This window comes from Trachypithecus francoisi, unplaced genomic scaffold, assembly GCF_009764315.1.
Source record: "Trachypithecus francoisi isolate TF-2019V2 unplaced genomic scaffold, Tfra_2.0 Lachesis_group0, whole genome shotgun sequence".
NCBI lineage: Eukaryota > Metazoa > Chordata > Mammalia > Primates > Cercopithecidae > Trachypithecus > Trachypithecus francoisi.
The window spans coordinates 48337196-48364155 of record NW_022681453.1 but is presented as its reverse complement, the minus strand read 5'-3'; the positions used below and the strand labels follow the sequence as shown (position 1 = coordinate 48364155).

Genomic DNA, 26960 nt, shown 5'->3' with positions numbered 1-26960 from the left:
TATATGGCTAAATACAAGGAAACACATCTTCCACACTGTCACCAAAATTAACTTTCTTTAAAATAAAAACAAGGCAAATTTAATGATGTCACTTTCCAGCTTAAAAACTTTCATGGGATCCCCCTGGATTCTACGAGATAAAAGTCCATGTACCTTGAAGAGAGCAAAAAAGAACCTGCCCCATTCAGAGAGTTTGGATACTTGTCTCCACCCAAATCTCATGCTGAAATGTGATCCTCAGTGTGAGGGGTGGGGCCTGGTGGGAGGTGATGAATGGAGTGAGTTCTCTAGAGATGTGGTCATTTAAGAGCGTGTGACCCCCTCCCCATCCTTCTCTTGCTCCTGCTTTTGCCATGTGACATACCTTCCACCATGGCTAAAAGTTCCCTGAGGTCTCCCCAAAAGCTGAGCACATGCCAGCACCATGCTTATACAGACTGCAGAACTGTGAGCCAATTAAATCTCTTTTCTTTATAAATTGCCCAGTCTCAGAGGTATTTCTTTATAGCAATGCAAGAAAAGCCTAATACGCTCATAGAGCCCTCATCAACATTTTCAGCCTCAACTGGAACCATACCTGCCTGACACCTGGCTCCCTCTATTCCAGCCACACAACATGGCTCATTCCTTACTCAAACTATGGCCTTCCATATCTCCTTGATTTTGCAGGCTGCGTTACCTTTGCTGGAGTGCCTCTGTCCACCTAGTCACTATCTATCCATGTGGCAAGACCTTCAAGATCTTGAAGCCATCCCTGCCTTCTTAGCCCAGACACACCTCCTCTTCCCACACAGCTCCTCATATTACCAGCTACACTTCACATTGTCAATTAGTTCTTCACACAACTATCTGCCCCTTTTGGGTGAGGTTAGCTCCAGGGCAGAAATAATGCCTTAATCCAACTTGGGATCCCCTGGCACCTGGCACATAATAGGTGTTCAGCAAAGCTCTGTGGAGTAACCAGAAGCAAAGGGGAGAAGAATAAGAGAGAAGTTAAAATAGAAAAAGATGAAAGCATGCAGTCCTAAAAGACAGTAAGGATCTCAGCAGTGGAGTACACCTAGTTTTTACTTTGTCTCAGTTCACCCCCAAAGTTTTTGATTTTGTCTTCTGAGGTTCTCCGAAACAACATCACTAGCTACCACAAAGTTTTAACACAAACTCTATGTAATGACCCTGGCCTCCAGGGCCCGACTATGTAAAAATCACAGACCCTTAATCTCCTTCCCTTCTCAGGTCTGTGCCTTCAGGCTCCCCCACCTTCACCCTACTACACGGACTTTGGCATAGATTTCCAGTGACCACATACCTGATAAATCTAATGAGAAGCAGTCTCACCTCTGTTATTTGACTTATTGGGAGTGATGATAGTGTCTATCATTGAACCTCTCACACCTTTAAGAACTAGCTCAAGGAGGGGCTCACACCTGTAACCCCAACACTGTGGGAGGCCAGGGCAGGTGGATCATTTGAGCTCAGGAATTCAAGACTAGCCTGGACAACATGGTGAAACCCCATCTCTACTAAAAGTACAAAAACATTAGCCGGGTATGGTGGCACATGCCTGTAGTCCCAGCTGCTTGTGAAGCTGAGGTTGGAGGATCATTTGAGCCCAGGAGGAGGAGGTTGCAGTGAGCTGAGATGGCACCACTGCACTCCAGCCTGGGTGGCAGAGTAAGACCCTGTCTCAAATAACAACAAAAAAAAACTAGCTCAAGTGTCACTTCCTCTGTAAAGCCTTCCATGACCCACCCTAGCCCCCAAGTCCACTGCACATGGTTGACTATTATCTTCGTTTGCCTATCTCTAACCTCAGTTTGGACATGGAGTCTAGCATGTTCTATGTTATACTGCAAACCATTATCAACATGTCTCCTTGCCCACAACAATTTAAGTGGCAAGAAAAAAGGAGTTGATCTTCTTAGGCTTTATCTTCCCCCCTCCAACCTGGAGCATTACACAAATTCAACAAGGAATTACTCCATTAGCAATCACATCTTTTCCCCTGATCACTAGTGCTTCAGGAATGGATAACAGTAAGAGCGAAAGAAAAATAGACAACAAAGTATGAAACTGTCCAGTGTTACCCAGGTAAGAATTGAAGGCGAGACTCCACTTCTCTTCAATTAATGCTAATTGAACACATTACAGACCACACCCTACGAGCTTTCCACATATCAACTTAATCCTCACAACATTCCAACGAAACAGACATTATTATCCCCATTTTACAGATGGGGAAACTGAAGCAAAGAGATTAAATGTCTTTCTTGAGGTCATACAAGTCATAAGTGGCACTGCCAGGATTCAACTCAGGCAGTCTTAACCTACATTGCATTACCTCTCAAGATATACACCTAGGAGAAAGACTGTGGAACGGAAGATTGCCTAAGCTGAACAGAGAAAGAGAGAGGAAAAGAAGAGAACATGATAAACACTCAACTCTCCTGAGGAGGAAATTAAGAGAAGGAAAACTGGTCCTGTCTGCTCTTGGTGCCAACAGAATATCTAGTAGTGGCCTGGGCATGCCCAGGTTGGCTGATTATAGGCCAGAGTTGCACGGGAACAACGAAGGGAAGGTGGAGGAAAGAATCTGCATTGCATTCAGGAGGTTAGGAACCTGGGAAACACCTCTATTTTTGCAGTGTGTTTAAGCATGTGTGTGTGTGTGTGTGTGTGTGTGTGTATGTTTCCCTGTTCACCCATCCTGGGCCAAAGAGTCCTGGCTATTTCTCCCCACTCTCAACTCTGACCTGGCTCTGAACTCTAATTCTATCTGGCCTCACTTGGCTGAACTGACCCACCTATTCCTTACCTTTAAGCTCTTTATTTATTCAGAGCTGAGGTTCTAGGAGCTGATTCAACAGATAGAGGTTTGCTCATAGTAGAGACTGGAATAAAGGTCAATAAATTCTGGGAAAACAATTCCTGTGCAATAAACTACCACTCGTACATAAAGTCAGAGTTCATTAAGGTAATTCTCCATCTGAAAAGCAATTATTAGACTCATGAGTTGAGGGTGGCTCTTAGAAGATCTATCCAACAGGAGAAGGAATGAATACAGCCTTGGAAAAATCTGAGGTTCAGTTTCCAATTTGGCTCTGAATTTGGCTTACGAATTCTTACAAGTCACTGATATTTTATTTGTCCTCTGAATTTATAGATCTCCTCTCCATCTCCAACATACTTTTATGCAGTTCATTTGAGGATATGTTACAGCTCATTGTACAGGGATTTGGCTACCAGGAAAAGCAATGGGCAAGACGGGGCCAGCATTACACCACTCAGATTCATTAGGAGTGAAGCTGAACTTCCTGGCACAAACCTTACTTAGGTCAAAATGGCAATAAATGAAATGGACAAGGAAACAACTGCAGCCTAATGTTCTCAAACATCAATATCGCTTTTGATGTTAATATACTTAGTGGAACATGAAAATCACTTTTCAAACCAGTTGGACATTCATCTCCAAATTTCTGAAGTTGGGCTCACTTTAATTCCCTAGAAGTTGACATTTTAATTCTGTTTCCATATCAATCACATTTCTGCTTAGCAGAGAGTCAGTGGTTCAATTGTTTGTAGAATCCAATCTAGTTCAAAAGAGAAGTGGTAGCCATTCCGATCTTCGTCTTGGGGAGATAATCAATACAGCCTGCTCTCTGTGGGAACACGCTCTCCTGCAGGCCAAGGGGAGATGCTGACCCCAAGCAGGAAGGAGAAAGACTGTTTATTTCTTGGCACCAGGAGGCAATATTTAATTTAACTTTAAGTGTCCATGAGCTTTTCATCCTCAAAGTGCTTCACAAATATTAACTAATTAATCTTCTCAGTACTGCTGCATATTACATAAGCTCTTTCAGGGATAAAGAACAAGGGAGGCATTGAATGGACCAGGTGGTAGAATTAGGAAGATAAGAAACGAACCTCACAATGAGAAACCTTTTACCTGGAGGTGCTATTAGTGGTTAGGGCAGACTCCAGTGCTAGTGGTTGTGAGTATTCTATCAATTCTAGCAGTTTAAAATCAGTAAGAAAAATAATGCTGAAACTAGGGCTGCGGTGATAATGAGTTGAAGGTTCTTTCTGGAACTAAGCCTCAGTTCCCTCAACTGTCAAGTGAGGCTGCTTATAGAACAAACTCCAGAGGGTGCTTATGAGGAATCAACAAGGTGACACATTCAAGATCTTATCACAGAGGAGCCTACCAGTGCTCAGTACACATCAGCTATTATTAAATAAAAAAGGGGCCGTGGCTTCCAGGTGTCTGAGCAAAAAATAGGTTAAACAGCTTCAAAATGTTTGCAGGTATTGTCCATATTTTCATTTGTAAGAGACAATGAATTTAGCCAAATTGTATGCACCTCTTTCATGAGATGAACTGTGTCCCCCCTATAAAATTCCTATGCTGAGTGTTACAGCTCTTTTAGAATTTGTCTAGTGCTGGAAAACCCCTTTTTTAAACTCCTATGTTGAAGTCCTAACCCTCAGTAGTTCAGAAAGTGTCTCAGTCAGTTCAGGCAGCTGTAACAAAATATCATAAACTAGGTGGCCCATAAACAACAGAAATGCGTATCTCAGAGTTCTGAAGGCCTGGAATTCCAATATCAAGATGCCAGCAGATTCGGAGTCAGGTGAGGGCCCACTTCCTGGTTCACAGATGGCACCTTCTTGCTGTGTCCTCCCATGGTAGGAGGAACAAAGGTGTACTAATCCCCATCACCTCTCAAAGTCCCCAGCTCCTAACACTACCTTGGTTATCAGGTTTCAACACAGGAATTTCAGGACAAAAACATGCAGAATGTGACTCATTTGGTAATTCATTCATTACAGATGTCATTAAGATGAGGTCATACTGGAGTGGGGTGGGACCTATTCTAATATGACTTAGATTCTTATAAAAAGGGTACATTTGGAGAAGGCCACACATGCACAAAGAACACATGCAAACATGAAGGCCGAAGAAATAGAGCAGAAGCCAAGGAATGCCAAAGACTGCCTGTCAACCACCAGGAGCTAGGCAAGAGGCATGATGGATTTCTTCCTATGTCTTCAGAAGGAAGCAATCCTGGCCGAGCACAGTGGCTCATGCCTGTAGTCCCAGCACTTTGGGAGGCTGAGGAGGGTGGATCAGCTGAGATCAGGAGTTCAAGACCAGCCTGACAAACATGGCAAAACCCCGTCTCAACAAAAGTACGAAAATTAGCTGGGCGTGGTGGTGCGTGCCTGTAATCCCAGCTACTCAGGAGGCTGAGGCAGGAGAATCGCTTGAACCCGGGAGGTGGAGGTTGCAGTGAGCCAAGATTGCGCCACTACACTCCAGTGTGGGTGACACAGTGAGACTCCGTCTCAGAAAAAAAAACAAAAACAAAAACAAACCAATCCAGCTGACACTTTAATTTAGGTGACACAATAAATTTCTGTCATTCAAGCCATTTAGCTTGTGGTACTTTGTTGCAGCAACCCTAGCAAATGAATAAAACCTCTATATATGATCAGTTTTGTTTAATAAACAACCATGAACCCACCAAATCCTGCACACAAGCACACTGGTCTGTGGAGTCACAGGTACTCAAAAGTATCCTGAATGAAAAAATCTAGCACCATTCAATCTTGATGCCAAAGAGAGTACAGGGAGCACTGGACATCAACACAACTCAGGGTACCAGAATCAAGCACTCTGCAGTTTGGTAGGAAATCCAATTTTTATCATCCAAACTTTACGTGGCTTATAAAAACCCAACTTATGTAATAATTCTCAATATGCATAAAGACAGGACTAATTTTTTTTTTTTTTTTTTTGAGACAGGGTCTCATTCTGTCACCCAGGCTGGAGTGCAGTGGTGTGATCACAGTTCACTGCAGCCTCGACCTCACATGCTCAAGAAATTCTCCTACCTCAGCCTCCCAAGTAGCTGGGACCACAGGTATGCATCACCATGCCCAGCTAATTTTTTTCATTCTTTGTAGACGTAGGGTCTCCCTATGTTGCCCAGGCTGGTCTTGAACTCCCGGGCTCAAGCAATCCTCCTGCCTTGGTTTTTCGAAGTGCTGGGATTACAGGTGTGACACCCAGCCAACAAATTAATTTTTACATGGTCTTCACTACTCCTGAGGTATGCATGGGCCAAGACACACCAATTGGCTCCCTGCTGTTCAGCTTTCTTACTGTTTCTCCAACACCACACGTACCTACATCATGGCTTTTACCCTTGGTGTTCCTGATGCTAGCATACCATGTCCCCATAGATACATATGGCCAGCTCTTCCTAAACTTGTAAGTGTCAATCTCTATGTTACCTCCTCCAGAAGATCTCCCCAACTGCCCTATCTAGTGCTGGCCCACCCATCCCACCCCCAGTCATGCCCCATCACATCCCCTTTATTTTATATTCTTTCCAGTGTTTATCACTCTGATGTAATCTTGTTCATTATGTATTGTTTGCTTCTCGGTGTCTCACTCCACTAGAACGTAAGTTCTATGAGGGCAGAGACTACATCTGTCTCACTCAACACTATCTCCAGTGCTTGGCATGGTGCACAATGCACTGCACAAACTTGATATTTTTTGAATGAATGCGTACCACCTTCAAAGGTGAGTCATTTTTAGCTAAGTGCAAAGTCTTGCAGTTTATTCAAGGGAGAACCAATAGCCGGTGCAATTATAAGATCCTGGAAAATCTCAACATACAGGGTTGGCAAATCTAAAACCTGAGATATTGGTAATGCATATTTAAATGATCCCTACTATAAACAATTTGCTTAATGTCATATAAACATGCCAGATAGTCCTTCCTAAGTAATCCTAGTGTAAACAATTAGTCCAACTGCTTCACTCACTATCTTTTTGCACATACTATCAGTAAAATAGTATATGCAAACAAAACAAATAAAATTAAAATTAAGAAATCACAAGCCAACCTTTTAATAAAACTGGGACTAATACAATCCAAAATGCTAACCTACTTGTTGCAACTTAACATTATTGTCTAATAATTTTTCTTATAAAAAATAGAAATTGAGAATTATTTTTAGAATAGCAGATATTTTGATGAGCTGTATCTAAATTCCAATCTTTTACAGCAGGCTTGTCCAACCCACGGCCCAGGACGGCTTAGAATGCAGCCCAACGCAAATCTGTAAACTTTCTTAAAACATTATGAGATTTTGTTTGCATTTATTTATTTAAGCTCATAAGCTGTTGTTAGTGTATTTTCCATGTGACAATTCTTCTTCTAACACAGCCCAGGGAAGCCAAAAGATTGGACACCCCTGTTTTACAGGTTCAAAAAGTAAACAAATGTTAAAGACAAAATTGAATAAATGTCAATGGCCTAGGAGCTCAATTCAACTTGTCTAAATCATTCCTCTAAGAAAAATAGCCATCCTGAGTCATGAGCTCTGAATCCTCGATGTGACCTTTAGAGCAAAACAAATAGTTGTCTGTTTATATTTTAAAATAGTTATTGGCAGGTCTATCGCTTATGTTCTTTTAACCCACGTTAAATTAAAAAATAAATCTGGGCCGGGCGCGGTGGCTCAAGCCTGTAATCCTAGCACTTTGGGAGGCCGAGACGGGCGGATCACGAGGTCAGGAGATCGAGACCATCCTGACTAACACGGTGAAACCCCGTCTCTACTAAAAACTACAAAAAACTAGCCGGGCGAGGTGGCGGCGCCTGTAGTCCCAGCTACTCGGGAGGCTGAGGCAGGAGAATGGCGTGAACCCGGGAGGCGGAGCTTGCAGTGAGCTGAGATCCGGCCACAGCACTCCAGCCTGGGTGACAGAGCGAGACTCCGTCTCAAAAAAAAAAATAAATAAATAAAATAAAAAATAAAAAATAAAAAATAAATCCTTTAAGTCATTCAGGTTAAACCATGAATATTACAAACCAATGCTATGATTAAAAATAATAATAATAAAGAAGTCCCCAGACCAATGTACCACCACCCCAAATCCACTCAGATCCAAAAATCAGAGTTAAATTAACTAATATCCATTCTTTCTTATTTTCTCCTTTCCTCTTCTTTTTGGCCTATATTGAGCATTGGACCCAAAAAAGTAAGTTTGAACCTAGAAATGTAGTGAGTTTCAGTTCTTAGGACACATATTACATAAAATTATGTATTTGCAAAAGTCAAAAGGTTTAAAACCCCACCCCTTACCTGCCAAAAAAAAAAAGTTGGAAAGCTGGTCAAATCAAGCTGGGATTTCTTGAGCCATTATTAACCATTTGGTCACATTATCATTATCAGTCACTGGAATTGGTCATATATTTTTAGGACAGTACAGGTAGACAATGGGAAATTCCATGTCGTCCTTCTCCATTAGGGCAGCTGCTGCATTTGTTAAGATGGAATTTCACTCTCATCATTATCAGTTACAGGAAGAATCAGCTACTAGGCCAAGCAGATCATCTCATTTCATATGAGACTACTTACTCAAAACGACTCAGCACTTACAAACACATACTACATTCAGATAATCAGCAAATCACAGCTAACCAGGTCAGCTGCTGAAAATAAATCAGGAGACATTAAACCCAAGCTTCTCCTCCTCGTTCTATGGACATCTCCAGCAGAATCAATGAACACAGGACCTAAGTCATCAGCCTGCATCCTCAAAGCAGCAAGGGGCCATCTTGAAATCAATTCATTGGCCTCCAACTTGTCTAGGATCCTGGATTCAAAGCACCTATGTTTTAGCAAAATTCTAAAGGTTAAAAGAACACCAACAAAAAGCCAATCAAATGAAGATAGAGTTCTAGAGCATTCACTAACCACTCAGTCACGTTATAATAAGCTGCTGTCGCCTCTATTTCTTCCCTCCATGAGACCCTGGGGATAGATTAAGTGGCAGAGGCTAAATTACTGTATCTACTACCCACATGCTAAAGTTAATCTGTTCCTCCAGAACTGTTCAAGAAGATTCTTTCAAGGCTGTAATGTGACTACATTATTTTCTTTCTCCTTGAAAGAAAAAATCCAAATCCAGTTCTCTCTTCTTCCAGAGAAAGCTTAATATGAAAGTCGCCTCTTATGCTTCTGGATTATTCCATAAACACATGATTTAAAGAAAGAAGGAAAAAACAAATACTATTCAATTTGGTTTTTCCTTCTTTCTTTAAAAATAGTAGTCAGGGGCCGGGCACGGTGCACGCCTGTAATCCCAGCACTTTGGGAGGCCGAGGCAGGCGGATCACAAGGTCAGGAGATCGAGACCATCCTAGCTAACACAGTGAAACCCCATCTCTACTAAAAATACAAAAAATTAGCCGGGCGTGGTGACGGGCGCCTGAAGTCCCAGCTACTCGGGAGGCTGAGGCAGGAGAATGGCGTGAACCCAGGAGGCGGAGCTTGCAGTGAGCCAAGATTGCACCACTGCATTCCAGCTTGGGCGACAGAGCGAGACTCCATCCCCCAAAAAAAAAAAAAAGTAGTCAGGAAGTTGATATAAACATTCAGCATTAAGAACTCTACAAAATAATAAATAATGTATGTGTAATACCATCAATAAAATTTTATTACCTTTTTAAAAAAAATCTACATAATATTCTGAGACCTGAGAAAGAACCTTATTACATTAACTGGGGGAGGTGCCTTTACCTTTTATTGGTGAAATATAAGAAAAAGTAGCCTATAATTTGCTCCCCACTTTTTGTTTGTCCATCTGTGCATCCACCAATCCATATATATGCCAAATGCAGTATTTCTGTGCTGCAGTTACTTAAGCATTTCTTAATTTATGCATAAGCCAAGTACTGTTCTAAGGTTGTTTCAAATAGTATACTATTTAATCTGATGAGCCAGGACTATTTTCTCCATTTTACAGACAAGGAAATTGAGACAGAGAGAGGTTAAGTAAGTCACCCAAAATCACAGAGCTATTTAGTAAGACAGCCAGAGTCAAAACCAAGCAGTCTGGCTCTAGAATTCATGCTCTGAACTGGTACAAAACACTGCCTCTTAGGAGCGGAGACTAGCACGTCAAATTGGGAGGCCCTATATAGTTTAGTGATTAAGGGTATTAGAAAGACCTTGTTCCTATACGGGCTGTCATGTACTAGCTGGGTGACCCTACACAAAGTTACCTAATCTCCCTGGGCTTCAGGTTCCTTGTGTGGATTATATGGATTCTGCCACAGTGTGTGGTATGGATAAAAATAATTTAAAACACTTAGTAAAACAGATAGCTCCTAGTGAGGAATCCATTAACTATTAGCTTTAAAAATAATTACTTCCATGTGGCAAAATGCTTTGGCAGGCATGTCCACAAACTGCCCTCTCTGATTAGACTCAAAAATACCAGAGAACAATTATTTTTACTCATCTTGGCATGCAAAGAATTGTGCCCAAAATAACTGATATGTAAAGGTTCCTGCATTTGAGATGTTTAAATTTAGTCATTAAGAGCAAGTTTTTATAAAAATATACTTACAGAGAACATAAGACTTTTAAAATATATAAAGTTGTCTATACTTTTTAACCTTTAAAATTTTTAAAGCAAATTAAAACTTTTTGAAAATTTTTAATCAAATTAATGCATGCACACATTTTTAACATCAAATATTAGTCAGTAAGTCAATGGCATGATAAAAAGGAAAAGGGGACTATTCAAGGTTAAAAGACTCAGAAGAGACTAGAGAGACATAACACCCATACACAAGAGGGGGCTTTGTTTGGAACTTGATTTGAATGTATTAACTATTTAAAAAACCAACTTTTTCAGGTGGGCACAGTGGCACAAGCTGTAGTTAACTACTCAGGAGGCTAAGGCAGGAGGATCATTTGCACCTAGGAGTTTGAGACCAGCCTAGGCAACATAGCAAGACCCCATCTCTAAATAATACTACTAATAATAAAATTAAAAAGTATTTTTTTCAATCAAACAAAATTCAATATGGTAATAAGGAATTGTTAGTTTTATTAGGTATGATAATAGTATTGTGATAATGGTATTGTGATTATGATAATGGTATTATCTAAGTAGATGCCCTTTTTCTTGAGATGCATTTGGAAGTATCTGGGGTCAAATGGCATGATATTTGAATTTTTTAAGATACCAGCAAAAAAAAAAGAAAAAACACAGATGAAACAAAAATGGTAAAATGTGGAATACTGTTAAGTCTGGTGGGTTCTTGGGGGCTAACTGTATCACTCTATTTTTCTGGATTTGAACCTGCACCAGGAGCTCCTTTTCCCAAATGCCTCTCCAGAGAAGACATATTCATAGTTCTTTTATTTCCTAGTCATTATTTTCCTTTTAAAAAGATTGCTATTTACTTGCCTATGGATGTTTTCATTTTTTAAAAAAGTAGTCCCTTTAATTCCTGTTGCATCACCTACAATAACTCTTAACAGCCCAACTTTGATATTATTAGAGCCCTCTTCACTTTTCCATGTCTTTCCCTTCCTTACCATCTACTGTTATATTTTTTACTTTTATATCATCGAGGTTGATTAGCATTACTGTTTTATAACCACGAGCTTTGTACTTTGTCTATAAATTGATTCTGTTTATATTATAACCATGTAAACATTTTCTATGTATCTCAAATAATATAATATGAATATGCTTCAATTTTAGCTCAGTTTCACTGTTTCCTGGAGTTTCTAATTGCTTTTATTTTTCCTTGCACCATTTGCCATTAGTACGTCCTTAACTTTCTTCAAACTCTTCATCATATCAGGCCTTCTATTGGGTAGCTGTATGTCCAATTAAGATTTTCCCCCTACATCTTAGATATGTTAAACCTGCCAAATGATGGAAGAAATTCTAACTCAGAATATCTATTCTTAAGCATATGTTCCAATTTTTTAAACTGAATTGAGAAGTTGGCCAGTTTGAGAATGGTCCAAACACTTTTATAGACTTATTCTGAGGGGACAAATGATGTTCTTGTAGGAAAGAGAAAAGAAAGTGAAGGAGGTGGTTTTAAAAAGAAGCTTATGTGGATGTAATAAAACTCACTTTATAACTAGAGGGTTTCACCATAAATTTATGAATACCAGTGAATTTATAGTGAGTGCTAAAATAACCATTTTTTTTAGAAGGGAGGTATGCATCCACATGAAACTCTAATTACATTTACATTTAGAATAATTGGGAACACCCCTACCCCCATCTGGCTTCTGAGTCATATCCCTACACTATAACTTTGATAGAGGAAAAAAAGTATAAAATCTGCAAAAATAATGCAAAGGAAAAAGAAACCTCAAACAATTAGTTTACAAACAATGCCAAGTGCTAAAGAAATATATAATCCTTGAAGCTTGAAAGCCACAGATCACTATTCAGAGGTCTGTTAAAAGCTTTAGCCAAAATATTTCATCAAAAGCAGGCCCAACTGAACACAGGCAAAAAGGAATTATCATGGCCAGCCTGGGCAACATAGCAGAAACAAAAAAGAGTGGGGGGTGGCGAATGACACAGTGATATGGTTTGGCTGTGTCCCCACCCAAATCTCATCTTGAATTGTAGCTACCATAATTCCCACTTGTCGTGGGAGGGACCGAGCAGGAGGTAATTGAATCATGGGGGCGGGTCTTTCCCATGCTGTTCTTGTGATAGTTAATAAGTCTCACAAGATCTGATGGTTTTATAGAGGAGAGTTCTTCTGCACATGCTGTCTCTTGCCTGCCACCATGTAAGATGTGTCTTGCTTCCTCTTCACCTTCAGCCATGATTGTGAGGCCTCCCCAGTCACATGGAACTGTGATTCAATTAAACCTCTTTCCTTTATAAATAACCCAGTCTCGGGTATGTCTTTATTAGCAGCGTGAGAACAGACTAATACACATGGTGATTAAGAGTTGAGATTCTGGGCTCAAGTCATCAAGTGTCAATCACTAAATTGGTGATATCCGGTTGTAAAAATCTTAGTACATTGTCCTTTCTGTAAATACTTGCTATCTGACTAGGTGTTGTGAGGACTAAACGAGAGACTGCATACAAAACATTCAGCACAATGTTAAGTAAAGGCTAGTCACTGATAATAGTATCCACATTCAAAAGTTATCTTGTGCCTGAATGCTTGACCATTTCTCCTCAAAAGAGTTTCTCTGATGATCCTTGGTATTTACTCAAAGAAGCCGAAAAAGTATGTCCACACAAAAACCTGCACAGGGATGTTTATAGCAGTGTTATCCATAACTGCCAAAACTTGGAAGCAACCAACAGATCTTTCAGTAAGTGAACGAATATGTAAACCATGGTATATCCAGGCAATGGAATATTACTCAGTGCTAAAAAGAAATGGGCTATAAAGCCATGAAAAGACATGGAGGAAATTTAAATGCACATTACTAAGTGAAAGAAGCCAACCTGAAAAGGTTGCCTAGTGGAAGATTCTAACATTATCACATTCCGGAAAAGATAAAACTAGGGAGACCAAAAAAAAAAAAAAAATCAGTAGTTGCCAGGGGTTGGAGGGAGGGAAGAATAAATAGGAGGAGCACAGAGATTCTTAGGGCAGTGAAACTATTCTGTATGATACTTCAGTGATCTATAGATACATCTCATTATACATTTGTCCAAATCTGTAGAATGTATGACTTCGAGAATGAACCCTAATGTAAACGATGGACTCTGGGTGATAATGATAGGTACAGGTAGGTTCATCAATTGTAATAAATGTACCACCCTGATAGGGGTGTTACTAGAGAGAGAGGCTGTGCACCCTGATGGGGGATGTTACTAGTGAGAGAGGCTGTGGAGTAGGAGAAGGGACATAAGAGAAATCTCTGTACCTTCCTATCAATCTTGTTGCAAACCTAATAAATAATAATTTTTTAACTAAATTAGAAAAAAATGTTCCTTTGATAATTCTATTTCTATGCTACCCATCACATAGTTAATATTTGCACATGTGAACGAAGAGCTAGGTGAAGGATCTCACTGCTAAATGCTGCACGATGCAGTATCTAGGAACACAGACCCTGGAGCTGAACTGCCTGCATGCAAATCCTGACTTCGAGCCATGTGATGTTAAGCAGATGGTTTAATTTCTTCCTGCCTCAGTTTCCTCATCTACAAGACAGACAAGCCTCATTATGCAGTTGCAAGGATTAAATTGGCTAATATTTGTACAGCATTTAGAATAGCACAGGGCACAAAAGTAAGAGCTGTATAAATTTTTTGTTAAGTAAATTGCAGTATTGCTCATGATGGTAAAACATAAACAGCTTGAATGTTTATCATTCAGAGAATGGCTAATTACACTCTGGCACATCCTTACTATGGAATAATCCTCAAATGCTGAAAAAAATGAGATGGTAGATTAGTAAGTTTCCTCCATGTCTTTTCACAGCTTGATAACCCATTTATTTTTAGCACTGAGTAATACTCCATTGCCTGGATATACCATGGTTTATTTATTATTTTGCTATTGACGTTAACAAAAAATGGGTTAAGAAAGGAGTCAGGTGAAAAAAACCAAATTGCAGAAGAATAATTACATGTTTAAGAAAATTCATAAAAATGTATGTTTTAACATACACCTATATGCCTCAAATGAATAGGAAACATCCTGGAAAGATACACACCAAACTGCCAAAAGCAACTGCTTACCTCTGAAGACCGAGTTTCTAGTCCTGTCTCTATAATAACTACCTGTACAATCTTGGCTAAATCACCTAACTCAGGAAACACCTAAGGTAGTTTCCTCACTTAAAGCAGGAGAGGCAGGGATGACTGGATTCAGTAACGCCTCTCTTGATTCCAATCCCCCAAATACCCTGACTTTGATTATGGGATTCTGGTGCTTTCTATAAATAAAAGCACTGAATTCTCCAACACTTCATCCTTTATTAGAAGCCCTGTGGAACACGGTGTGTTGTTTCAAAAGCACAGCCTATGACAGATGGAAACACATTCCGTGGGTACAGTTCCATCCCCAGATCATGCTCTCAGTAACGCAATCATTCTTCACCCCCAGCCCCCACACATGAATGCCGTGTGCTCCTAGAGAAGATAATTGCCTTATCCATTGATATAAGAGCAACAGTTCCTTTATTGCCATTTTGCTTTTTGCCCTGGATTATCATCAGAAATGTATTTACACTATCATTCATAAACGTATGTAACCCAATTAATCCACCCACAAGCAGGAAGACAAGAAACTGCTGTTTTAAAATCAGGGTTAGGTTGTCATCCTCCACCCAATCACCAGTGAGACAGATACTTTGAGTCACTGGCCCCCATCATGATTCTAGGTCACCACTGGGTGAACCGAAACCTCAGTCCTCAGTCTCTGCCCATCTGCTCTCTCTCATTGATGTAACCTGTAGCCACACCCTCACTCCTTCCCATCCAGCCTTCCTGCCACCCTACGACCCCTTTCTCTCCAGCCCAACCCACCAGTGAGTGCACCACCGTAGGTCCCCAGCACCTACACCATTGCCTGGCACATAGCCAGCATCAAAGACCACAATTCAATTGATTTGTGCCCACAAAAAACATTTACTAACTAGGCCGATACATGTAATTACCAGACTAATCTTCCTAAAGCAAAGTACTGATTCCTTCTGCAACTTGGCAAAAATGTATTCTCTAAAACCTGGAGCACCTATGATGTGCCCAACACTGTACTCATTTCTGACAAAATAAAAAATGATACACTGCTAACCTCACAGGTATCAGTGGGCCTCTATTCCTACCAAAGCGAACAGAATTCATCACTAACTATGCCACTCAGTGACTATGATCTTGGGCAAGATACTTAAACTCTCTGAACCTGTTTCCTCATCAATAAGATGGGATTGCCCTCACTGCTAAATGAAGTAATGCACATAATACATTTAGCGTGGTAAGACACCAATAAAAGTTCTTTTTAAAATTAATAGTAGTAGTAAGGCTGGGCGCCGTGGTTCACACCTATAATCCAAGCACTTTGGGACACCAAGGAGGGCGGACTGCTTGAGCCCGGGAGTTCAAGACCAGCCTGGGCAACATGGCAAAATCCCGTCTCTATAAAAAATTTTAAAAATGTTAGCCAGGCTGGGCGTGGTGGCTCACGCCCATAATCCCAGCACTTTGGGATGCCAAGGTGGGTGGATCATCTGAGGTCAGGAGTTCGAGACCAGCCTGGCCAACATGGTGAAACCCCATCTCTACTAAAAATACAAAAATTAGCCAGGCGTGGTGACAGGCACCTGTAATCTCAGCTACTCCGGAGACTGAAGCAGGAGAATCACTTGAACCCAGGTTACAGTGAGCCAAGATCATGCCATTGCATTCCAGCCTGGGCAACAAGGAGACTTTGTCTCAAAAAAAAAAAAAAAATTAGCCAGGCATGGCATGGTGGTATGCACCTGTAGTCCCAGCTACTCGGGAGGCTGAGGTGGGAGGACTGCTTAAGCCCAGGAGGTAGAGGTTACATTGAGCTGAAATCACACCACTGCAATCCAGCCTGGGCGACAAGGCAAGACCCTCCATCAAAACAAAATAATAATAATAATAATAATAGCAAGAACTTAAAATGTCTTAGTCAATCAAAGACTTCAAAATCTGGTACCAATAAACCACTTAAGCCTCAACATCACACACCCTGTCTACCTGTCAAAAAAATCACAGCTGGAGCCTGCCCATCTGTGTCTTTGGTCCTGTAATTCACTGCAGAAAAATGTCCCACTCCTCTATCCCAACCCTCACTCCATTCATCTTTAACTCCCACACATCCTTTGTTGCCTGGCTTAATATGCCTTCTCTACTCATGATAGCACCTCCCACCACAATAAACTTCATCTATGGTCCCACAGTGCCATGGCACTTTAAAACAGCACCTCGTCTATTCTTTATAGTGCACTCATACAACATGCTTTTGTGATGAAAGACATATCTGTTTTGTGACAGATGTTGCATTTTGTGTTGGGGATGCTGGGGTCAACGAGAAAGTCCCTGCCCACAGTCCAGCTGTGGAGTTAGGCATAAAATAAATCATTACCGTCACATTGTGAAATACGCATTTGGTCTTTGACCCCATTTCCTGGCATACAACTCCTAAAATCCTTAGAAATGCCAAAGTGATGTCTTATGCATGCTAATGAGTTGACTGGTAGCTGGCAGCCCCTAGGTAGCTTCCAGATGGGGCCGGTCACCAGAAAAAACAAGGCAGGATCAGAGGATCCAGCTTTCAGCCCAGAAAGAGGGGAGGGAAGAGAGGCTGAAGGTTAAGTTACTCACCAATGGCCAATGATTTAATCAATCATGCTTATATAATGAAGCTTCCATAAAAACCCAAAAGGACCAGCTTCAGACAAGTGAACACGTGGAGGCAGACAGGATGGTGAACAAGAACTCATCTATCCACTGGGGAGGAGAGCGGGCCCCAACTCCATAGAAACAGAAGCTCCTACACTCAAGACCCTTCCAGACCTCACCCTATATATCTCCTCCTCTGGTTATCTGTATTCTTTGTAATATCCTTTATAATAAGTGAGTAAACATGTTTCCCTGAGTTGTGTGAGCCACTCTAGCAAATTAATCCAACCCAAAGAAGGGGTAATAGGAATCCAAACTTAAAGCCAGTCAGTCAGACGTTCCAGAGGCCCAGACTGGTGTGTCAGGTGGGAGGTGGGGCACTCTGGGTGGCTGAGCCTCCAACCTGTGGGATCTAATACTATCTCTAGTTAAACAGTAAATTATAAGATATCCAGCTGTTGTCCACTGCAGAATTAATTGCTTGCTTGGTGATGGGGAGAACTTCCCCCCACCCCATTTGGTCACAGAAGTCTTCTGTGTGGATTGTTGTTAAGTGAGAGACTAGAAAAAGCACTTTTAGTTTGTTTTTTCCACGATCAGAATTATCCAAATAATTTCTGCATTAGAATTGTGATAAGCAACCTAAACAAAACAGATAAAAATAAAATGGGATTACTTCTGCTGTCTTGAGACCCAGATTAAAGGCAAGCCCGTTTCAACATGAACCTCCAGAGCATATTTAATAAATGTTCGTTACAATCAAATTATCTTTTCTATTAAAAGTTAACTCATTTGAGAGTAGGGACTTTGTCTCAGACAGCAGAGATGTAGTCAAAAGAATAAGATATGACTGGTTGTAGCTATTGCTTGTTGACTTACCAGCTATATAACTTAAGCTGACTTCTCTGATTTTAGATTCTTCATGTGAATAAGAGAATAAGCCTTTAGAAACTGTTAAAAGTACTATATACATGGAGTATTATCTGTATCTACCCCATTACAATTAACACATGCTGTAAATATAGCGAGAGTTTGGCAGATGTTTGCTGAATGAACATTAAGTCCCCGGCCAAGGCCAGGGGTGAGCTCTGTTGTGACCTTGATTCATGAGCAAGAACCAACGTCAGCCCTGAAACAGCTACTCAACCCTTTATAATTAAAACATGGAATAATCTCTCTAGATAAGAAGCATGGACACTTCTTGGCAATGCTGAGAGATTAGAAAGATCTGTTCTCATAAAAAACCCTGTATGCTAAAGCTATCAGAAGACAGTGTTTTCATAAGGACACATTTCTGAATTGCTTCATGATTTCACATCTCAATCTCAGCACCAAAAGTGAAGGCCAGTACAAGAGCTCATCCTACAAATTCAGTGATGCTGGTGTGATTCTAACACCATCTCTCCATTCCCATTATTCTTCCCTTCTAGACTCCAGATGGTCTTTTTTGTTGTTGTTACAAGCAGACCAAGACAAGAATAAGAGCAACAAAACACATGCTGTAAAAAAGGTACTTCCCTGAAGCCCTGCCTTGCCTCCAAACTTCCACTATGAGATGCCGCAGCTGGTATCTTCTCTTCCAAGTTGCTGTCCCCTCACATATGTACACATGAGCACTTCAGCTACATCTACTCTGTGCAGAGGGGAAGATAGCTCTATGTAAGATGTAAACACAAAGCCAGGCAGCACTATTCTATTCTCAGTCCTCTTCCTGTTCTCCAACCATTTCTGTTCCTAGTGGAGTCATCTCAATCTTTAACAAGTCAGTGTTTTTGTTTTTGTTTTGAGACAGGGTCTGCCTGTGTCACCCAGGCTGGAGTACAGTAGCATGATCATAACTTACTGCAGCCTCCACTTCTTGGGCTTGAATGAACCTCCTGCTTCAGCCTCCCTAGTAGCTGGGACTACATGTATGTGCCACTATGCCTTGCTAACTTTTTAAGTTTTTGTAGAGACAAGGTCTCACTATGTTGCCCAGGCTGGTTTCAAACTCCTAGTTTCAAGCAATCCTCCCACCTCTCAGTGTTTCTTCTTTTTTTTTTTTTTTTACTTCTTTCAGGCTATGCTGGAAAAGCCTGCCATTTGTATCATGAATGAAATCTAACTTGAAGATAACTGGTCTAATTACACTCTCAGGGAATTTCTATTTTTCATGTAACAGTTTAGGGACATTTATTATGTTCCAGGCATGAGGATAACAATAGTCTGCAATCATTTATTATGGACCAAGCACTACATGATTTTCATGAAGCATCCAATAAAATCACTGTCACAACCCTGTTAGGTAGATGGCAGAGCGTCTGTGGGTTGGACGGTCACCAAGCGTTCTGGCAGCAGACTTGTCAATGCCCATTTGCTGTCACCTGTGCCTACAGTGTTTCTGCTGTGAGGATGGGGACGCTTGCTGTGGCCCTTGAATCTGAATAGCACAGGTGCTGGAAATCCCCAGTATGGCCCTTCTCTGAGAGATCTGGGGTCTCAGAGAACTTTTAATAGCCAGAAATTAACCCCACCAAGAACAGCTTTCTAGCATGTGACAAGCTGTTAGCAGACAACTTGCTAATAATGACAGGTGAATGTTAAAACTATAGAGAAAGAGATTGAAAGCACAGGAAATCCTGCAGACACTGATTTCATCAGCCAAAACAGTCCTCTAAAGAAAACAGGGGCATTGAAGGGTTCTCTCAAGAAGAAAATCTTGTCTTGTGTTCTGGGGCAGGGAAGAACCAACCACCCTTGGCTTTTCAGTTGGTAGACGTATCCACGTCCTTTTCTTTTCTCCCATTTCCGCCCTCGAAAGGCTCAGGCAATGTGGGGGCATTTCCTGAGTCAGAATCACCTCCACGGGAGAATATACAGACAAATGGCCAAGAGAAAGAAAGTGACAGTTAATTCTGACAATTTCTTACTTCTCAGCATTCCAAGTTATAGGTCTAGGAGGAAAAAAAGGGCCGGAGGCTACTGATGAAAACCCAAGATGAAGACTCCAAGACTTCGGTTCCATTCCCCAGAAGAGGACAGCAGCCCCACTTTTCAAACAGAAGACAGCACCTAAGCCACTTGGGAAAAATTCATCTGGTTAGAGACACCAAAATGTTCCAGGTTTCAAAATAAAGAAAAGAAAGAAAAGGGGGGGGGGGAAGGGGGGAAGGGAGGAAGGGGGGAAGGGAGGAAGGGGGGAAGGGAGGAAGGGACAGAGGGAGGGAGGCTGGGGCCCTCCAAATTCAAGGACTGACGTTTGTGAGAAATGAACATAGCACTTTAATGCTTCATTTACAATGAAGCTGTCAGGATTTTAGAAGCTTAGAAGTTCTTTCCTATTTTTTATTTTTTGCCACAGAAAAATAACTTCAGGCCCCTCTGCTTACACAGCCCTGGTATCTAAATTATGTGCAATGTCAATTTTAAACATTCTGTGACAAAATGCAAAGGATGATTACTAAATACCCCTGTCAGTGCATTTGTCTATTTTTAAAAAGAAAAGCATCATATTTATTTAAACTATGTACTATAGGGCAAATAATATTTAGAAGTTTCTTTGTAAACATTTATATACTACAATTTTCATGTTAACTAATAATTCCTAAAAATTAACAAATTGAGAGGGCTTAAGTTCTTTTCTGCTAAACTTGACAACCAAGAGTGCCCTGGTGTTGTTTGCACTCTGTGACCAAGAAGAAAAACAAGTCCTCCCCTCCCAAAAAGTGACTCCTTGGTAACAAGGTAACACACATCGGCCTTCCATTTCAAGAAGTCAGTTTTTACTGAGAAGGGAGAATTAACAACCCAGATTTTCTTAATAGAGTTAACAGTCTAGGTGAGAACTGGAACAAGTGTCTAATGCAAACACTTACTGGAAACTTGTTTCTCTGACTTACAGAGAATGTGGGGCTCTAAGAAGTTACTTTAGATTAAAAGGTCATTAGTTATTTCAGATTAAATTTGAGGGCTAGTGGCTTTTTGATTTAGCTACTAGCCCTCAAATTTAGCCCCCAAATGAAACTCCTGACTTGACTGAGACATCCCTCAAAATAAAATGCCTTTCATGTCACCTTGAACGAGCTGAGGTGACCAATGGAAAGGGTCACTGGCACAACTCCAATAAACAGGACAAAGAGTTCATTCATCACTACCTGTACATTTCATAAGGAGGCATACGGGCTTCGGGAAAAGGTGCTGAAATGTTTTCTGCATGAGAGAAATTAAATAGTTGCTAAATAGACCAAATTAAAGTTACATGCCATTAGAGAAATGAGAAATAAAGGAATGAGTATTTACTAAAAAGACAAGAATATCCTAGTTTCACACATATGCACACCCCTTTTCACTTTACAAGTTCTTGGATGATGTTCCTAGAAAATATTGTGGAAAAGGAAATCCAAATGTGTAACCAACCCAAACTTGGTGTTTTACTGCAGCCCAAAGGTGAAAAACTGAAGACGAATGCTGACTGAGACATAGTACACAATCAATTAACCAAATCCAATTCCACCGGTTTTAACTCAATTGCAATTTAATCTTGGCCATGCCTTTCCACTTATAGTCAGATAAAGTCTTATTAACTTTATCCAGTACTAAAAACAAACCTGGGCTGAGCTGGGGAAAGACTCCCTCACCCTACCTAGCTCTGACAAAGTGCTGACAAATAAGACAGGGTCTGATTATTAAATTCAACACGAGAAATAAGTAGAATGGTTTACTCACAGGCCAGTACTTATGCTGAACCAATCCTGTAGCTATGCTTCATAAGTGGATACAGAAGTAACTTGAATTTAACAGAGTGAAATAAAATAATCTGAATGATACTCTAAGGCCTCCTCGCAAAGAAACAGGCTGGTGTCCTGTTTGAGATTCCACCTATCACCTACTAAGTCCTAAGGAGGGAAGGGCAAGGGTGTCTTTGGTGTATCTGAGGTTGAACTCCTTGGACTGGGTAAATACTGAAACTCCCAGTGTAACTGGATAGGAAGGGGATTGGGAATTAACCATTTATGTGCCTACAAGACTCCTAATAGATCATCTTTCTTGATGTGGATATTATTTTACAGGTTAAGTAACTGAGTTCCAAAGGCATTAACGTGTAATAAATGGTAAAGCTAGTATTTGAACCCAAGTTACATTACAAAATCTTTGATATCATCACCATGCCACTCTACCGCCCTATATGCTAAAGTCCTTTGAAGCCATAGAGGCCTGGAAAACAATTAAGAGAGACAAATCCATGTCATCTAGAGGGAAATGGAAGTAGGAGGCCTAGGAGCAGTAACACAAGACACACATGAAGAACGGTCTTTTCATTGCTTATATTACAGCTTTCCATTAACAGTGAGGTTAGAAAAAAGTCGTAATTGCTTTGCTAAGTGGCTTTCATAAATGCATATGTTATTTATTCATATGAGTAAATGTGAGTGAGAAATCTATGTGCCTCTTAAAACTAAGATGCGGCCAGGCACGGTGGCTCACACCTGTAATCCCAGTACTTTGGGAGTCCAAGGCGAGTGAATCACGAGGTCAGGAGATCGAGACCATCCTGGCCAACACGGTGAAACTCCGTCTCTACTAAAAAAAGTACAAAAAATTAGCTGGGCATGGTGGCGGGCGCCTGTAGTCCCAGCTACTCGGGAGGCTGAGGCAGGAGAATGGCGTGAACCCGGGAAGCAGAGCTTGCAGTGAGCCAACGTCATGCCACTGCACTCCAGCCTGGGTGACAGAGAGAGACTGTCTCAAAAAAAAAAAAAAAACAAAACTAAGATGCAAGAATAAAAACAAAATGTCAGGTCTAATCTTTTCTAAAAGAGAAATTAAAATTTATCAGGGACATGAGGGGATCTGAGTGAGTAAAGAGACTGTAACTACAACTGTACTATAAATCATGCCTAGCCTTGAATGGAGTAGATACTCAATAAAAATTTTGCTGTGTTTCACTTTCTATTCCAACATGTTCATGCGACAGAGGAAGAAGCAAAGGCCCAGACAGGTCAGGACCGTTGCTGGAGGTCCCACTGCTAGTCAGGGACAAACCAAAGACTGGGACTCAAGTCCTCCAGCTCCTACACCAGGGTTGTTTTCCAAACACTCAAAGTCAGCCTTCAGTGGCCCCTCTCTTCCCTGGTCCTATCTTATGAGCCCACACTTCTTCACACAGCACTTCCTCCAGGGTGGTCTGTCAAGATTTCATCAGAATGCAGCACAAGATCATTCAAAAGGATAAAAAAAAAAAAAAAAAAAAAAAGGCCAGAGTTGGCCCAGTGCTTGGTTTATATCACTGAATTTGAATCACCACCCTACACCTCTGCTATTAAATTATTTGTCTACCCTTAAGACAGATTCACAACCTTTTTAAGTAGATGACGTTTTAAGAGGAAACAACACAAAGGACACTACTGCTTGCAGACTTCTGTGGCTGAAAGCGGAGCACGCATTTGCTACTGACTGGTCAGAGAAACGCCAGATAGAGCGGACGGTGCAGGAGCTCTGTCTGAGGCAAGAGCTCCTGGAGAGGAGGAAAGATTCAGGAACTCTTAGCTCCAAGTCTTAGCTCCAAGTCTTGGCTCTACCTCTGGCTAGAATTTTTAGTTTGGGCAAGTTTCATAACCTAGGAGGTCATCCTCTTTTGGCTGGAAAATGGGTATAATTCACCAACTTTACAAAGTTGTGTGGTTCCTCAGTAGCTGGAACCAAAGGCATGCGCCACCAAGCCCAACTCATTATTTTATTTTCTGTAGAGATGGAGTCTCACCATGTTGCCCAGACTAGTCTCAAACTCCTGGGCTCAAGTGATCCTCACATCTTGGCCTCCCAAAGTGCTGGAATTACAGGCATGAGTCACCGTACCCAGTCCAAATTCTTTAATATACCATAAGCAGCCTCCATATACAAGTATAGAAGTAAGAACAGGAAGGTTTCCACCCTGCTTTCTGGGAAAAACTACTTCCTCCTTTAGGATGAAAAGGAAACGAAATATTAAAGTGCAAATAGATCAACTAACTCATTTTGGACTTTTCTCTCATCTATTCGAGGGTGAAAATTATTAACCAAATTGTTCTTGATTCTACCAGGGAGCTTTTGATTCATAAGAAGTTCCAGGCTGACCATAGTGGCTCACACCTGTAATCCCAGCACTTTGGGAGGCTGAGGTGGAAGGATTGCTAGAGACCAGGAGTTCAAGATCAGCTTGGGCAACATAGGGAGACTCCATCTATACCAAAAATAAACAAAATTAGCCAGGCATGGTGTCACACGCCTATAGTCTCAGCTACTTGGGGGCTGAAGTGGAAGGATTGCTTGAGCCTGAGAGGTCAAGGCTGCAGGCTGTGATTGCACCACCGCACGCACTCCAGTCTGGGCAAAAGAGTGAGACCCTGTCTAAAAAATAAAAAGTTGTTGTTGCAATGAAAGCAAACCTATGGGCAAGCTAAGAGAATGACCCTCTGCCAACGCAACGCCATCACTTAAAAGGGATGACAGATAAAGAGAAAATCTCGGACTACACATTTCCCTTTGTGAAGTTGGCAATGTCAGTCCAAAATAATTGAGAGGATCCCTCCCAAACTTGGTCATGTGTATAAAATGCTTTCTTCTTTACCTAGCCCCACTTATCTAGCCAAACTAAGGCATCACTAACAAAAAGCAGAAACTATTAGCTTCGGTACTTCTCAGATGCAAGCCAATAAAACAAATGAAGTGGTTATTACTCCTTAAAGCCTCTGCTGTCACTAATACTCATACTATTAATGGTGAATACTGGCATTAGGTGAATACATATGGTTGCTTGCATCCATTTGAGATGGTTTTCTCATGGGTAACTTTAACTAATAAGAGCTACTTACTCCTATGGATAGTTACATTACCTGTACTGCTGACAAAAGCTCATATTCTTCAATCGTCAAGACACTAAAAACTAGATAGAAGGAGAGTCACTTGGATCCCTCAATGTGCAATCAATAAACCACTGTACAGAAACCTTGTTGTCACCCAAACAATTTCCAACACACAGTGCCCTGGCTGCTTCCTAATATAAAACCTGAAAAGACAAAACCTCACTTCCCCTCAACTCTCTGCAGCTAGGAATAAGCATTAAATCCAATTTTGACTAATGAAATAAAAGTAGACTGCTAGAAGCATGAAGATAAGTTTTGTTGCCTTAAAAAAAGGGACAGGAATGAAAGGAGAGCTCACTGTGTTGTCCCCACCCCTTATTCCTCACCAGGAAAGCAAACAGGATGCCTGGAGCCACTGCAGCTATTTTGTAACCATAAGGTGACAAGAACACGGTGGGGGCGGTGGGGGGGGGGGTGGGGGGGGGTGGGAGTGGGTGGGAAGCCCATACACTAAGGATGTGGAGCAAAAAGACAGGATTGTGAGACCTTCACTATACAAGATATTGCCTATCTCTGGATTTCTAAGGAAACAACAAATGCCCTTATGTTTTAAGCCACTATTAGGTGGATTTTCTCTCTTACTTGCAGTCAAAATCATTCCTTTTTTTTTTTTTTTTTGAGATGGAGTCTCGCTCTGTCGCCCAGGCTGAAGTGCAGTGGCCGGATCTCAGCTCACTGCAAGCTCCGCCTCCCAGGTTCACGCCATTCTCCTGCCTCAGCCTCCCGAGTAGCTGGGACTACAGGCGCCCACCACCTCGCCCGGCTAGTTTTTTGTATTTTTTTAGTAGAGACAGGGTTTCACCGTGTCAGCCAGGATGGTTTCGATCTCCTGACCTCGTGATCCGCCCGCCTCGGCCTCCCAAAGTGCTGGGATTACAGGCGTGAGCCACCGCGCCCAGCCAAAAATCATTCCTAACAGTCCTAAATATGGCCATATGTGGTGGCTTAAGCCTGTAATCCCAGCACTCTGGGAGGCCAAGGTGGGCAGATCACTTGCAGTCAGGAGCTCAAGAGCAACCTGGCCAACATGGTGAAACCCCATCTCTACTAAAAATACAATTAGCCAGGCGTGGTGGCACATGCCTATAGCCTCAGCTACCCAGGACGCTGAGACAAGAGAATCACTTAAACAAGTATCATTCTTTATCCCTTGACTACCATCACAGTGGATACCTGGACTGTACATTTATTACCTATTTTGTTTTTGTTGTTGCTGTTCTTGTTTTTGGAAACTGAGTCTAGCCCAAACGGTTTTCTTGGGAGCTTCCACGTTAACACAGGTAATCTAAGTCCCCAGCCTAAGCAGATTGACCCAGAGGAGCAAATCTGACCCAAACTCAACCACAAAGTTCCTTACCTAGAATTGCTGTTTTCTTTTTTTCTTTTTCCCTTTTTTTTTTTTTTTTTTTGAGACAGGCTCTTGCTCTGTTGCCCAGGCTGCAGTGCAGTGATGCAATCACAGCTCACTGCAGCCTTGACCCCCTGCGGTCAAGCAATCCTCCCACCTAAACCTCCCAAGTAGGTGAAACTATAGGTGTGAGCCACCATACCCAGCCACTTGTTTAAATATTCAAACAGAGATCAGTCTCTCTCCAATGATTATAACCGTAAAATTACACATTTTAAGAGCTATGGGTAGCCATGTTTTCAATCACACAGAAAATGACAGTGAGACAAAAAAGAAGCAGGAAGCAAGGATGCATTTCTTACAGTATGACGGCCAAAATACCCAGAACAAACTTCTCAATTAAAACACAGAAAGAGCTGGACGAAATATTAGAAAACATTTGAAATCACATACTGAAGTAGTTAGCTAGAAGGGAATCCAGAGAAGCTAGTAATGAAGTGGAAACAAGACCCCTGGAAGGTATGTCATTCCTAAA

General features: G+C 41.3%; 1 protein-coding gene and 1 pseudogene across 11 annotated transcripts in view; one reads left to right on the top strand and one right to left on the bottom strand.

The window, feature by feature from the left end:
- Nucleotides 1–26960, bottom strand: part of ITPR1 (inositol 1,4,5-trisphosphate receptor type 1) — a 356972-nt gene that overhangs the window by 280752 nt on the left and 49260 nt on the right. The gene's annotated exons all lie outside the window — the stretch shown is intronic.
- Nucleotides 4408–4453, top strand: LOC117084671 (annotated as a pseudogene).